Here is a 14,916-nt window from a genome sequence, read left to right as displayed (position 1 = left end):
AGACACATTGTCCAACCGCAGAAGGATACAACAGGATAAGGTGCGAATCGCAAATGACCCTGCGAGCAGTTCTAAGCAATTTATGTGTAGTGCGAGTTCTTGCGTTGACCATCTGCCTCCTGTGGAGATATCTCTGCAACGCGCGCCCCAGCCCCATCTGCTGGCGTCTGACTCGATCACCACCTCTGGTTGTGATCCGAAGATCGCTCTGCCGTTCCAGGCCTCTACATGACCTAGCCACCACTGCATCTCGGTTCGGACCTCCTCCGACAGTGGAATGGAGTCCGTGTACGATAAACCTCTCTGAAGATGCTTGATCTTCAGGCGCTGAAGTGCCCTGTAGTGAAGGGGACCCGGGAATATTGCTTGGATGGACGAGGCCAATATCCCCACTACTCTGGCAACTGCCCTGAGTGTAACCGCCTGGCTGTCCAGCAACTTCAGAATTTCCTTCTTCAAGTCCCTCAATTTTGCTTGAGGAAGACACAGCTGTGCTGTCTGAGAGTCTATCGTGAACCCCAGGAAGTCTATTATCTGAGTTGGTACCAACTCTGACTTCTTCTGATTGATGACAAACCCTAAGCTCTGAAGCAGTGACATTGTTAGGGTCAACTGCTTCTTGAGCGTGGACTGGCATTGTGCCAGGATCAGTATGTCGTCCAGGTAAATTATGAGCCTGACTCCTCTTTCCCTGAGGTGGGCTACCACTGGCTTCATCACCTTGGTGAAGCACCAGGGAGCTGAGGAGAGCCCAAAAGGAAGAGCCGAATATTTGTAGCACTAGCCGTTCCAGAGAAACTGCAGGAACCTGCGGTGTGGGGGGAAAATTGGTATGGACAGATACGTGTCCTTGAGGTCCAGCCGGACCAACCAATCCCCTTCCTGTAACAAATCCGCCAACAGGTGAATACCTTCCATTTTGAAATGGTTGTATGTTAGGTACTGGTTGAAATACCTGAGGTTGAGCACTAACCTGTTGCCACCCCCTTTCTTCTGAACAATAAAGACGTTGCTGCAGAAACCGCGAGGTCCGCCTTGGCACTGTACAATCGCGTGCTTCTGCAGCAAGTCTGCAATTTCTTCTTCTATGAAACTGCGATCTTGTTGGGAAAAATGGAGAGCATGGGGAGGGGACACTTGTGTCGGATGAGAAAAAAATTCCAACTGAAAACCTTGTATAGTCTGTAGGACCCAAGCATCCAGTGTTAATGTCTGCTACTGTGGAACACAGTGCCGTGTACGACCCCCCCAGTGGAAGCAGAGAGAGATCCGTTACACTCACCTGTCTTTTGCTGGGACTTGAAATTCGCCCTGTTGTTTCCCGATTGGAAACGGCCTCTGTTGAAGCTTCTGCGGGACGGGTAAAAGGTTCCACTGCGGGTGGTATCCCACTCTCCTCTTCCGCGGCCATAATCACCTCTCTGGGAGCTTTGCTGATAGCCCCGGCCTGACGAGCGGCCCCCTGTTAAAAACACCCTGGGTTAGGGCTCGTTTAATCCCGCTCTGGGCTTTGTCCAAAGCTGTGAATGTCCCCACATATTTGGACACATCTTTGACAAATCGATCACCGAACAAGTGACCATCAGCCTGGGGGCCTGGTTCTGCCTCAGCCAATTCCGCCAGGTTGCTGTCCATTCTAAGGAGTAATGACTTGCGTCTCTCAGCGGAGATCGCACCGTTAGCATTGCCTAGGAGGCAGATCGCGAGCTGAGTCCAGCCTGCCAGGATGTCTGGGTCGACAGGCGTCGCACCTTCTTTGGCCGCCAGAGCCATCTCCAGTATTTTTGCCAGGGGACCCACTACGTCGAGCATTTCATCTTGGCAATCTCTCCAAGCCCTGTCGAGTCCACGTTTTGGGTCCTTTGAGAACTTTTTCAGGAAGGTCAGCATGCTGGCATCAATCTCTGGAGTTTCTGCCACGTTGTCAGGCAGTTCCGGACGGGGACACTCGGATCTCAAACGATTGCGGACTTCTCTAGATAAGCTTCTCTGCAGGTTATCATGAAGATATTCCAACACCGCCGTTGGCGGGATCCAGTCTGAGGACCGGGAATGCATAATGTCCGATGGGTCAAAAGTCAAAGGCGTGTTGGCCTTGTCCGCCGCGGCCTTAGGGGCCACTTTGGATTTCTTTATAGGAGGAGGCTCCTCCGAAGTATCAGTGTCAGTGTCTGTATTGGTGGTGGTAGTATCGGTATCCACCTGAGCCTGTCGCTTAGCTTTCGCCTTCCCTCCTGCATATGCGTGTTCCGCCGTACCAGACGCTGGCAGCGACGCCAGTGTCTGAGAATGTGGCCACTGATCTTGAGAGGTAGTGGTGGTTGCAGGTGCTTGCTCCTTCTTCTGCTTCTTTGGTTTGTCATACCCATGACGTTTTGCAAACCCTTCCAGTTGCTTCCTAATAGGGCGGAGTGCCACAGCCAGTGCCTGCTGCACTGTTTGAGGAACCTTAGTTTCCATGGCTTTCCATCTCAAACTTCCTCCTCTCCTCCATAGTACTCCTCAGTCCTGGGCCCAACAGCCAGTCGTCGAGGTAGGGGAAGACTGGCACCCCTAACCTGCGCAGATGAGCTGCGACCACAGCCATCACCTTCGTGAACACCCATGGGGCGCTGGTAAGGCCGAAGGGGAGCACGGTAAACTGAAAGTGATTGTGGCCTACCGTGAACCGCAGGTAACGCCTGTGGGCCGGCAGGACGGGGATGTGAATATAAGCGTCCTGCAAGTCCAACGCTACCATCCAGTCTCTGGGGTCCAGGGCAGCTAAGACCTGAGCCAAAGTCAGCATCTTGAACTTCTCCTTCCGGAGGAAGCCATTGACGTTCCGTAGGTCCAAGATAGGGCGTAGGCCCCCTTTGCCCTTCTTGGGTACCAGAAAGTAGTGGGAGTAACAACCGCACCCTACTTCTGGCCCAGGAACGCGCTCGATGGCCCCCTTAGCCAAGAGGGCTGTGACTTCCTCTGGCAGAAGTTGCAAGTGATCCCCCGACACGCGGTGGAATTGCGGCGCCATGGCTGGCGGGGTCGCCTCGAAGGGGAGGGAGTAGCCCCTTCGGACGATCTGCAGCACCCAACTTTCCGACGTGACAGTGCGCCAGTGGGAGAGGTGATGGTGAACCCTGCCACCCACTGGCGTCACATGGGCCTGAAAACTCGGACTAGGAAGGTTTTGAGGCAGGTGCTGCGGAGGGAGATGTGAACTGGCCTCGCCGTTGTCCCCGACCAACGCCACATTGTTTTCCACGGCCGCCACCGCACTGTTGAACATTCTGCGGTTCGTGGCTGGCAGCACGTGTGGGGGCGCCCCTTCCTTGGCCACGAAAGGAGCGAAAGGCACCCGGGTGCTGGCGTGCGGCAGAGAGGCCCAAGGACTTGGCCGTAGCCCTGGAGTCCTTAAAACGCTCAAGCGCATGGTCTGCCTTGTCGCCAAACAGGTGACGGCCATCGAACGGCAAGTCCAGAAGCATGGCCTGAACATTGGCCGAAAAGTTGGCGGACCTCAACCAGGCGTGGCGTCGAACCGCCACCGTCGTTGCCATCGCCCTGCCCAGTGAGTCCGTGGTATCAAGCCCACACCGGATGGAATATCGCGCTGCATCTCGGCCCTCCACAAGGGTTTGGGCGAGTTTAGCCCGGACCTCCTCCGGACATTGTGGCAGCACATCCGCGACCGCGTCCCACAGAGTGTGGGTGTAGCGGCCCAAGAGACAGGCGGTATTGACAGACCGCAGCCCTAAGCTTAGGGACGAGAACACTTTCTTCCCAAACTGTTCATATCTCTTGGATTCCCGATCGGGCGGAGCCGACGGGAATGCGGTCTGGGAAGTGGAGGCCTGGATAACCAGGCTCTCGGGGTGGGATGGGTTGTCAAAAAGCAAGGGTCACCCGGGGCCGGGCGGTAGCGTCTGGCCACGTTCCTATCCACAGGCGGACCTGTGGCGGGCTTGGACCAAGTGCCCACAAGAACGTTACACAAGGCCTCATTGAATGGCAGCAGAGGCTCACTGGAGCTTGTCTGCAGTTTGAGGACCTCAGTGAGGAGGTTAGTCCTCAAGGCCGCAACGGGGAGCTCAAGGTGTAAGGCCTTGGCTGCCCTCGTCAACACAACACTGTAAGTAGACCCCTCCTCCGAAGCCACGGTTGGAGGGAAGACAAATCCAGTGTCTGGCGAAGTGTCAATACCACTGACCTCCCCAAGCTCATATGTCCAGTCCTGTTGAGACTGGCACTCCAGTGCCAGAGGGTCCTCAGACCCCTCCCAATCTCCCACGTTACCTATCTCCTGTAAAACAGGATTAACGGACGGGGCCTCCTCATGGAAATAAAAATCTCCAAAGGCCGTTGGAAGAGGCGCCCAGCGGCGCCGTTCCGGCACCAGAGTCGGACCGATGGGAACATTGGGGACGGCGTCCACAGTGGGAGCCGGGGGCGACACCCGTGGGGCCGGTGAGGTCGTGATGTCGACCGGCGACGACCCGGATCCGGAAGCGGAGCCGGTGAGGTCCTGCGGCGCCGGGACCGAAGTCGCCGGCGGCGTCGGGGCTGAAGCACCCGACGGCATCGGGGCCGAAGCACCCGACCCGCTAGGGCCTCCAGCCAGGACCGTTGGGCCCGGAGGCGCCACGGAACCCGACTGAGGAGGGAGGGACCTCATCGCCATGAGGTACCGCTCGATCTCCTCAGGCGTCACGACGTGCCCAGGGACCCGAAGGTGTGGGGCAGGCGGCGACGCTAACGACTCACTCGCAGCCGCGTGGGTGGTGTCGCCTGAACCCCCGGCCGCATCGTGCGAGCATCAGGGTGTGTCGGAGGAACAATGACGCTTCTCCGACCTCTCATGCCTCTTACCTGAGGACTTGGATCCTGACGACCGATGTCCACTCCCGGAGCTGCAATGACTCCGACCCCGCGACCGGTCCCTCGACCTCCTGTGGGACTGCAACCGGGACCTGGAACGGCGCGGGGCCGACTGCCAGAGCTCGAGTCGCTTGCGGGACCGCTCCCGCCTAGCTTTAGACGTCAGGGCCCGGCAGTCGGAGTAGGTGCGGTCGTCGTGGTCGAGGCCTTAAAACTTCAGGCACTGGGGATGGGGTGTAGTGTAGTTCCTATATTCCCAATAGGCTCTGCGCATTGGAATAATATATTCAGCAGTGTAGACGTAGGACTGAGGTCGACTAGGTCTCTACTGACTATATTAGACTTAAGGTTTGCCAGCTAGCTCAGAGGTCACTAGAAACTTTCTCGAATAAACGAGGAGGAGTTTAACCTCCCTGGATAGACAAGAAGGGATTAGCTTCTGACAACCATATAACATGACAACTTTGCTCCCTCAGAATAAGAGTGTATCTCTAGAGTCGTGTGAAAACAATGGACAGATATTTCACTCCGTCAATTGTGCATACTTAGTTTCACCAGAGTGCAGAGAAAAGAGAGACGGGCGTTTTCAATAAAAGGTGTAATTTATTGAGCAGTCTTCTTTCTCATGCAAGAGAAATGAATTGCCATAATTGCAATACTTAATGTAAAGTAAAGTGCGTACAGTAAAAAGAGTATTATGAAATATTACTGTAAAAGCATTGATATGGTTTCTTAGCCATAAGATACTTTAAAATGGATAAAATATATACATACAAATATACATTGACTAACGTACTCAACTGGTGCTTCTAAAATACGCCTACCCCGGTGTACCTGACCTAAGCCTAATACGTGGGAAGGAGTAAGTAAGTAGCAGTTTAAGTTAAGTTGGTTTTGCCAAGAATCTGACTCAAGAATTCTCTTTAAGGATTTAGTCAGCTCCGTACCTGGGTAATAGAATGCAGGAGGTCTGGTATCTCTCTTTCAGGACTCGATATCCCAGCAGCCCGCGAAGGCAGCTGAGAACACCGGAGTTGGATTTCTCGGCAGGAGAAAAGACAGCGTCTCTCTCAGTGCGTCAAAAGGGAGGGGCAGCGTCCGTGGGCTCTCCCATCAGCTGGGCTCTCGGGCAAGTAGATAGCTGCTCGGCTCCAAAACCACCACTGTGTGTTTGCTTAAGGCAACGTTGGTATATTTATACCTGAAAGGTGCCGAGTTTGACGTAAGGTTTGGACATAAGACGTCAATAAAGATGTCACTAAGAACTGACTGTTCCTTTAGTGTTCGCAGGAGTTCAATGACAAATCAAAACAAAAGCAAATGGGGATTTCCCAGGTTGCTGGAGGTTTGGTGTGTCGAAAGAACTCGTTGTGCTCTCTAGGAATCTAAGGAAGTAGCTTTGCCGTGCTTTGGACTGCAAGGGCTATTTACTAAATATGGATCTGATTCTTATACCATTATAGGGATATTATTGAGCCGTACAAGGGCATAGAATAGCAATATTGATTTAGGTTACTAGATAAAAGCACAATACCCACTCCACAATCTAATGTCCATCATTACTAAAACTAAGCAATCTTAAACATTTAAAGGTGCATGTATATTCCAACCCACCCCAAAATACATTTTTGCATTTGAAATGGTGTATGCGAAATACACGAAAATGATTATGGGTACTGTACGCTTTTCAAGCAGTGTAATCATTCAGTTAAACATGCTTATATATATTAGCTGAACGATTTGCGAAAATTACACATGAAATGGCTCTTAATACAGAAAAGAAGGTCAAGACCATTCCATCACATATAAATACAGTTGCTGTAAATGTGCTAGAGGCTGAGGTAATATATTGTCTCTAGAGTTCCTAAAAATAGAAGCTCTGAGGCAGATTTACGTTGCCTGACGCATCTCTGCAAATCGGCAGAGATGCACCAGGAAAGATATGGCACGGAAGTTCATCCTTGCGCCACCCATGATGCGCCGCATTTAGAATGCGGCGCGCCATGGCGCAGGAATGAACAGATGCGTGTCGCATCTTGGGCGTAAAGTTGGCGCAGTGCTGAAGTTGTGTTGCGTGCAGTATGCAACTCCAGCACTTTTCCAACTTGCCCTATCTTTAACCTGGTGCGTCAAGCCTTACGCCTGCTTCAAGCAGGCGCAGGGTTTTGATGCATCAGCGTTGGGAAAGTGACTCAGTGAAATCTTGTAGATTTCACTGAGTCACTTTTCAGGGGCGTTCCTGCGACAGAACGCCCCACCCTGCACCGGAACGCCTACATGAAACATGACGCAGGTTTCATGTGGCGCAGGGCCTTACACCGTGACGCATCTCCATAGATGCGTCACGTTGTAAATGCCTCAGAGGGATGCGCCACGTTTACGCCGCCTTGCGTGACGCAACAGCGGCGTAAACGTGGTGCAAGGGGGTTGTAAATCTGCCCGTCTGTTCTTTTAGAATAGTTCTACTTTAAGCAGAGTACATGTGCCAGAAAAAGGTAAATATTTTGGAAGTTTTGAAAAAAATAATTTTGCTTTCAGGGGAAAAATAGTTCCAAATGTTTTCAGTAGCTTTTGTTTATCAAAGCTGAAGGCCGAATTCAGAGTTCAGGGGAAAGCTGTGTGCTCGTTGCTTAAAAAGTTATTCTTTCTGATCAGGGGAGAATATCATTTCAGACAGACACTCAAAAAAATTGGTCTACGACATCAGGTGAAAGTTCGACCAAGTTTGAAAGTGCCGCAACAGTGCAGTCGTGAGAATGATTGCGATCATCGATGTTAGGATCAGCAATGCTCACAGAAGGTCGTACCTGGGTGATGCTGCTCTCATCTCGTACTTCACTGCCACCTAATCGTAGTGGTGAAGTCTCAATGAATGCCGTCATCAGAATGGGTAGCCGCTGGGGACAACACGATGCATGAGCCGTTACAGGACTTAGCAAAGTATCTGTATCCAATGGTACTGCTGATGGTAGTGTAAGACAGACGTCCAACACGCATTCTTCTCCGCATAGTATACATCGAAGCACAGGTAGGATGCAATTTTGCCAGATTGGTCTGAATGAAAGAAACCAGGTCATATTCAGATCTCTTAGCCGGGCTAATCCAAAGACTTTAGTTATGTGGTCCCGATAGCGTATAGCTAGGATTGTTTCTTCCATTGTTGTTTGAGTCTTGTCTGCGACTTGGCTTGCCATATCGGAGCAGAAGGGTCAAAAACAAAATTCCTGCTACAAGTTCCAAAAGTAGTGGTAGGCCGCCAAAGACAGAATGGACAAAATTGGGAAAAATGCCCGGAACTGTTTCGAAGGGTGTTAACAGTCCCGAAAAAATTGTCTTAAATATATGAGGGATACCACTGGCATCAGACATATTTAGTATTTGGCTTAGCATTTCTACAAAATGCACGGGGCAATTTGTTGATAAAAGGGTAAGTATCTCTGCCGTTGTCCTTGCAACCAGAAGATCATACGTTTCTTTTGATGACGTTAAAGGCACGGTTGTCTGTAAAAGAACAGACTTCATTCTGCTTAAAGTATCAATTCGAATAGATATTCAAAGAAGGCCAAATCGTCGCCTCCGTATCTGGAGAGCTGTTTGGATACAATACTTGCATACAGCAAGTGACCATGGAACTAACACGTACGAGATAGGCTTTCCCTGGCACCATTCCACAACAGCTGTGGTCCATTATTAGAATATAGCTCCCGTTAGAAAGCCGTCTAAAGAATGGCTCTATTTGTGTTGCAGGTGTGCCGTGCTGGTGAGATGAAAGGTTATTTGAAGTCCCCTCACAGGCCCCATGCAAATTAATACCTTGGCACAGAAGTATACCGCTTAGTTATTGTTTACAATTGTTACCACTAAGAAATACATTCTTTTTATTTTCACTATAATGTGTGTGTGTAAGGCAATTTCCATGATGACTTAATGTACCCTTTACCCAACCTTTCATACTGGCCCGCTGGTATATACTCTTGGCAGTATTTAAATTGGAAAGTTGTTATCAGAATTGTAATTATTCCGTGTATTATCCATTCAATGACAGGTCTTTCTGACATTGTCAATGGTAATCTCTCAAGTTTTTCAATGCTCAGAATCGTATAGTCTGCTCCTTTTTGTGCCAAACTGATTTGTTTATCAGTAAGGTTAAAGATAGAGAATAATGATGTTGTGTTTATCGAACGCCATGGCACGTAGCCTGAACACAGATTTTGCAACCTCCAGCCTAGCTGTACAATAGAACGTATTTGGGACTGACCGTGTTGTAACATTAGTAAGTCCTGATCTATTATATCGATAGCAGATGATACAATACTGTCCAGTGAATATATTCTGGAGGACAGAGTCATTAACCCATTGTCCACAACAGAAAGTGATTTTTCCAAATTAATACGATCCACTTCTCGTATTTTCTCTGCTGTCTCAATTTGAGTTACTTTCCAAGCTTCGTTGTATGCAGCGTATATACCGGCCGCTATGAAACGTTTTTGACGCTGTTTGCGTGGTCCCATTATGAAATCACGCAAGTCAGCACCGTCTTTAAGTAAAGTCAAGTGTTGCTTAATTTCAGCCAGTGTGGATGTCTGTAGCCATTCAAGGCATAGTTTCCCTACACTGTATGTTGTTACTATCCCTGGATGTTGTCTCTGGGAGTATCTAGGGTCCGGTCTGGTCATTTTGAACCCTTGTTTTTTGTTCAGGAATCTATCTTGACAGTTATTTGTGTCTGTTGGTCAGATCAACCACTTTTTCCAATCAGGATGAGTTCTGTTTTGGTGTAAAATATTGGATACGTCTATCTCAACATCTGTAGTGGTATTACTATCAGGTATTGGCTTTGGAATATGCGGTTTGTTTAAGTCTTTAATCTTAGCTAGGCCAAGACAAGTAGTCTGTTGAATGGTGTCATTCAAGAATATTATTTGTTCCGGGATCATTCAGGCTCTAAATAATGCTTCTAAACCTTGGACCTGCCAATTTTTTGTACCCCAGATGGTTTTCGTTTCAATGTTGTTTTTCCAGAATTCAAAACCAAATGTAATCATTTTTTCATAAAATGTTTCAGAATAAATCAATTTAGTATTTGTCAACATTGTTTTTATCCCTGTATTATTTAACAGTTTAAAATAAAACGTTTCTGCATCACTTGTGTTAAACCCTGAGAAGTATGGGAATTTCTCCCCAAAAAAATTCGAACTGCTTTTAGGTGGAGTTGCACAGTGTTCTCATTGATTATACTTAAAAACATTTCTAGGTTGAGCAGATCTATGTAAATAATGATGTCCAAAGTGATTGTAACAGTACATTTGTTCATAATTCGACAAACCCTGTAAGTAATCATGTTCTGTAAATTTTGCTGACATTACTAAATCTGACATCATATTATTTATGCTTTCAAAGTCCCAATCATCAGAGAATGTACTTGGTTTTACAAAGTCACTTAATGAAACCTTGAACTGATGTGGACATTTCAAGAGTTCATCTGGGCCATAGATTTCGTAATCCGTTTTGTCCCAAGCTACCCCACCGGGTATTGGAATGGCTGTGACATTCACTGATGATAGTTCTCTTTTCTCGATATGAGATGACTTGTGTGGCTTTAGGACCAAGTTGATGTTCTGACTTGCTGTGTACATTGTACTGTATTTTCCCTCAATGAATTTTCCCAAACAAAGTACCATGATGATCCAAAGCAGGAGGAAAAGTACACCTAACACAATCCAAAATTCAATCCATGGAGAAATCAGATAGGTTTCTTTGAGTTGATGAAAGAGTTCAGTTAATTTGTCTTTGAAAGTTTTTGTTGTTGGTGTTTCTTCAGGTTCGCTTGGATCTTCAGAAAAGTTATCGAAATTGATGAAGTAGCCAGATGCAGTTCTGTCAATTGTTGGAATTGCTTCCGAATTTTCCTTTGCTTTTTCATTTTTTCTTTCATTAGCATAGTCTGAGGCTACATCGTTGTAGACAGGTGTTTCTTGAGGAACTGTTTCAATTTGGGTTTCAAGTGGCACAAGTTCCATGGCATTGTTGCATAGTCCTTTTTTATTCACTGCAGGTTTATCAAATGTGATTAGTCTCTCAGTTTGAACCTCTTGGATTGTAGCAAATTTTGGTATTCTGCTATTTCTTGGGAGTCCACTGGGCCTACTACTTATTATTGGCCACATGATTGTGGTTTTAACAGGTCGATGGATACAACTCGGTTCTCCTTTTTACCAGCAAGGGGCGGTAGTACAACTGATCTTGTTCCGCTGACAGCTAAGACAGGTACTGCTTTTCTGTAAGAAGGCCCAAATTCCTTCTTCACCGCGATCTTCTCTCTGACCAGATCCCCAATCTTTAGAAACCAGACAGGCCTTGCTGGGACAGGTGGTTTATCTTCAGTGGCTGTTGGCTGCTGTTTTAACTTTATGTTGCTCAGTTCTTTTCTTGTTTCATTTAAGTCCTGTAAAACAGCCAAACGATCTTTGATATCAAAGCATTTTCTTTATACCACTGAAGTCTGACTATCTAAGTCCTGAATATGCATTCTAGTACCGAACAATAGTTTGTACGGACTGAAACCTTTTAGAGAATTTCTTGACAGATTATTAAGACTACGTTGGACACTTGTTAAATGTTGGACCCACCCATCACCCGAACCTAATACCCTCGCCGTTATAGATTGCTTTATGTCCTGGTTTTTTCTTTCCACAATCCCATTTCCCTCAGGATGGAAGGGACAAGAGTACCGCAATGCAATGCCCATGCTGGTCATGGCCTCCTTATAAGCTCGAGAGCTGAAAGCAGGACCCTGGTCCGAATGTAGCATGCCAATTGCGTATGTGCCCATAAAGACTCGCAAATCTTTTATAACAGTTCTGGCGTCAGCCGAGAGCTGGTGTCTGTATTTTTAAGTGAATCTAGTCTTAAAAAGAAATTAATGGGACGCTGGATTTTACGTATAGATAGCCTTATGCTAACTACAAGAATGGCCATGGCAATACTGCGGTAGGTTCGCTACTGCGATCTCTGTTGCAGTTTGGACAGCTCTTTGCAAATTTGTAATGTTGCAGGCTCATCCCCGGCCACCAGTATTCTGATTGTACTTCTTTTAGAGATTCCTTGATCTCTTGGTGCCTTAGACCCAATCCCATGTGTGCGTCTGCTATTAAGAAGATTCTCCTGTTCGTGTTTGGAATTACTCTATCCCCCACTCCAGGGATTCGAGCAAAAGGAACGGAGTTGGCATCAAGTATGTATGTATAATTGAATGGATAGTTCACGGGTAGTGCTGCACAGTCGCCTTTTGATGATGTTTTTACCTTCAGCATGGTTTCCCCATCTATATATTTTTCTGAACCCTTTTTTGTGGCTACGGAAGCCAGATGAGTTGCTTCCGCTATGGCTGTATTGGCCAATGAATTCCCTGCAACGTGAACGCCATCCCGTTGATGACTCAGTGTATGTATCACGTGAGTCTTTCGTAGTTCTTTCTGCAAAAGAACTACCTGTTCCCAAAGCTTCTTATGCTTTATTGTGGCACCTGTGTCATCTTTGTAATCGTTTTGAACCCAGTTCTGCAAGTCATTATTGTAAGATTTGACGCAGAAATGTGAATCGGCCACTATTAGTGTCGGGAATTCACGATCGGCATTTTCAAGCGCCATCTTTAAAGATCTGATTTCCGGGGCGGAGCCAGACCGGCGACCAAGATGGTCGCCCGGGCTCCCGGCTCCGTCGACCTTCTTCCCCTACTGCCGGATCCCGCTGTCTATTCTGCGCCGCTACTATGCTCCCGAACGTCGGAGAGGGAACTGCCCCACCGTGTGTGACTCTGACTGATCTCCGAGCCCTGAAGACGGAGATATGTCCTCCCGTGCATTGTGGCCTGCACGTGTCCCGGAGCCGGGACCCTGTGTGATGCGGCTGCCGGCCGCGAGTGGAACAACAACGGCCACACAGACCCGGAAGGTGCTGGTCAACCGCTATGGAGGTCCGCCCACCTCTGAGTATGCACCCAGCACTCGATCTGTTGAGCCTGGTGAATCTGTAATATGCCATCCCTCTATGCCGGTCAGGCCCCCCCCCCCCCGATTGCTGATTTGTGGAACGGGAAAACGCGCCGCCGCTCTTTGTCTCCCTAACAGAGCTTTGTGTGACCCATGTGCAGCTGATTGTATCCCGCACTCCAGGGGATTGGGGCCGGTTGATACACAACGTTTTGTCAGCGCTTCTGAGATCCAGGGGGCAAGTATGTCACCATCTGTGGGGAAGTGGAGATGGCACCCACACTGTGTGCAACATGGAGGCGTTGGTATTATGCTCTTTTCTGTATCACGGGCTGGCTGCTCTGGAGTGCGCCCAAGCGGCACTCATGCTGGGAGTCCCGGTTGGTAATGTCGCCTTCACTGAGCCGTACCTGACCGTGGCGATGGTGGCGCGCACTGAAGATCGGAGGGTGAGGATCGGATACCCCCCTGTGTGCTGGAAGGACAAAATCTGGATTGGATTGATATGGTGGTCAAACCCCGGTACATGTGGAATGGAGAGAAAGCCCATTGCCGGTATTATCTCTAGGAGACTTCGCTTGTGTGATCCCCTCTACAGTTTTTGGAAAGACACAGCTGTGGAGTGTTGATGTGACTCTAATTGTGGCTGAGAAGCGAGAGTTTGTACTTGGGGGTCTCCCTGTTCGTTCCAAAACGGATCGTCACAATGACACCTGGTTCCAAGGGTACATGGAGTAATCGGAGAATCCATAGGATGTGCGGTTTGTGGAGTCTCTTCTCTTGCTCTTTCTCCGGTGGCTGCTATCGTCATGCAATCCAGACGCAGCGAAATGAGTAATCTTTTTGAGCCGGACTTTGTTCTCCTGATCGGGAAATGGCCAAGTGGGCTGTGGACGGCTTTCGAGTGTTTCGTGTCCTGGTGTACTGCAAGATTTCCTGCCTTCCTCCGGACTTACCTGCTTGCATCACTTTTGGTACTCTGGTTGTCTGACCCTGCACCAAACGGACTGGGATATAGCTATGATTATGGCCAGGTGGGTCTGGGTTGAGTAATGGTAATCTGTTTCTTTTGGTTGCTGCACGGGGGCACTTTCATCTTAGCTGTGAGACTTGTGGAGCTGGAGTGGCGACTGCTACCCTGTTTAGGTTGGTGCCTTTGACATTTTGGTAACAACGTTGGGGTATTTGAAATGCTACGCGGCGGTGGGGGGGCGAGGGGGGGCCGGGGGCCTGCACTGGGGACCCCTCAATGTTTCTTTTTCTTTTATATTTCTTCTCTCTTTCTATATTTCGGGTCTCAGATACTGGGCGGTAGGCATGCTGCTAGGGGGGGTAGGCCGTAGCCATCTGCAGGGGTGCAGGGTGGGGGTTGGGGGAGGGGTTCTATTGTTTTTTCCTTTTTTGTTTCTATGGCCCTTTTTCTCTTCGCTTTTTCCTTTCTTTCTCACTTTCCTTTCACTTTCTCCTTTCTCTGGGTCTGGGATCAGTTTAATGGGTCAATCCTTGAGCTTTTATTGATCTGTCGTAATCTGTGCCTCCATTACTGTTGCATTATTGGTATCAATGGGCGGGCGCCTAACTGGTGCACATAGTAATTGTATGCATGTATATCCTGACTCATTCGACGCAGTGCCAATGTCTTAACTGTGATCGTCTTAATTATGTAGGATTTTCTTGTTTGGCCCGCCCATTGCATAACTATATCTTACGGTTCGGCACCTGATCCCCACATTTCTTTACTTTATATTGGAGCTTTTTACGTTCTTGATTTCATCCTGATTTAAAAGTAAAATTAAACCTCACTTATCCGGAGATATGATCTGTGTGTGCCATGATATTTTGTTTTTAACGTGCTGCCGTGCCCCCGGGATGTTCGGCTGAATAGCGGTGTACACTTTTACATAAATAAAGGTTTTCCAAAAATAAAAAAAAATAAAAAAAGATCTGATTTCAGCTCGCTGACCCGAACAGTTTCTCAGTGATTCAGTTTTTGTTATTTTTGGTCTGAATTTACCACAGCTCCAGCGACCTTTAACAATCGCCCATGCTTCATTGTAGGATTTATTAT

This window comes from Lissotriton vulgaris, chromosome 2_1 (assembly GCF_964263255.1).
Source record: "Lissotriton vulgaris chromosome 2_1, aLisVul1.2, whole genome shotgun sequence".
NCBI classification, from domain to species: Eukaryota; Metazoa; Chordata; class Amphibia; order Caudata; family Salamandridae; genus Lissotriton; species Lissotriton vulgaris.
This window is presented reverse-complemented; position numbering follows the sequence as displayed.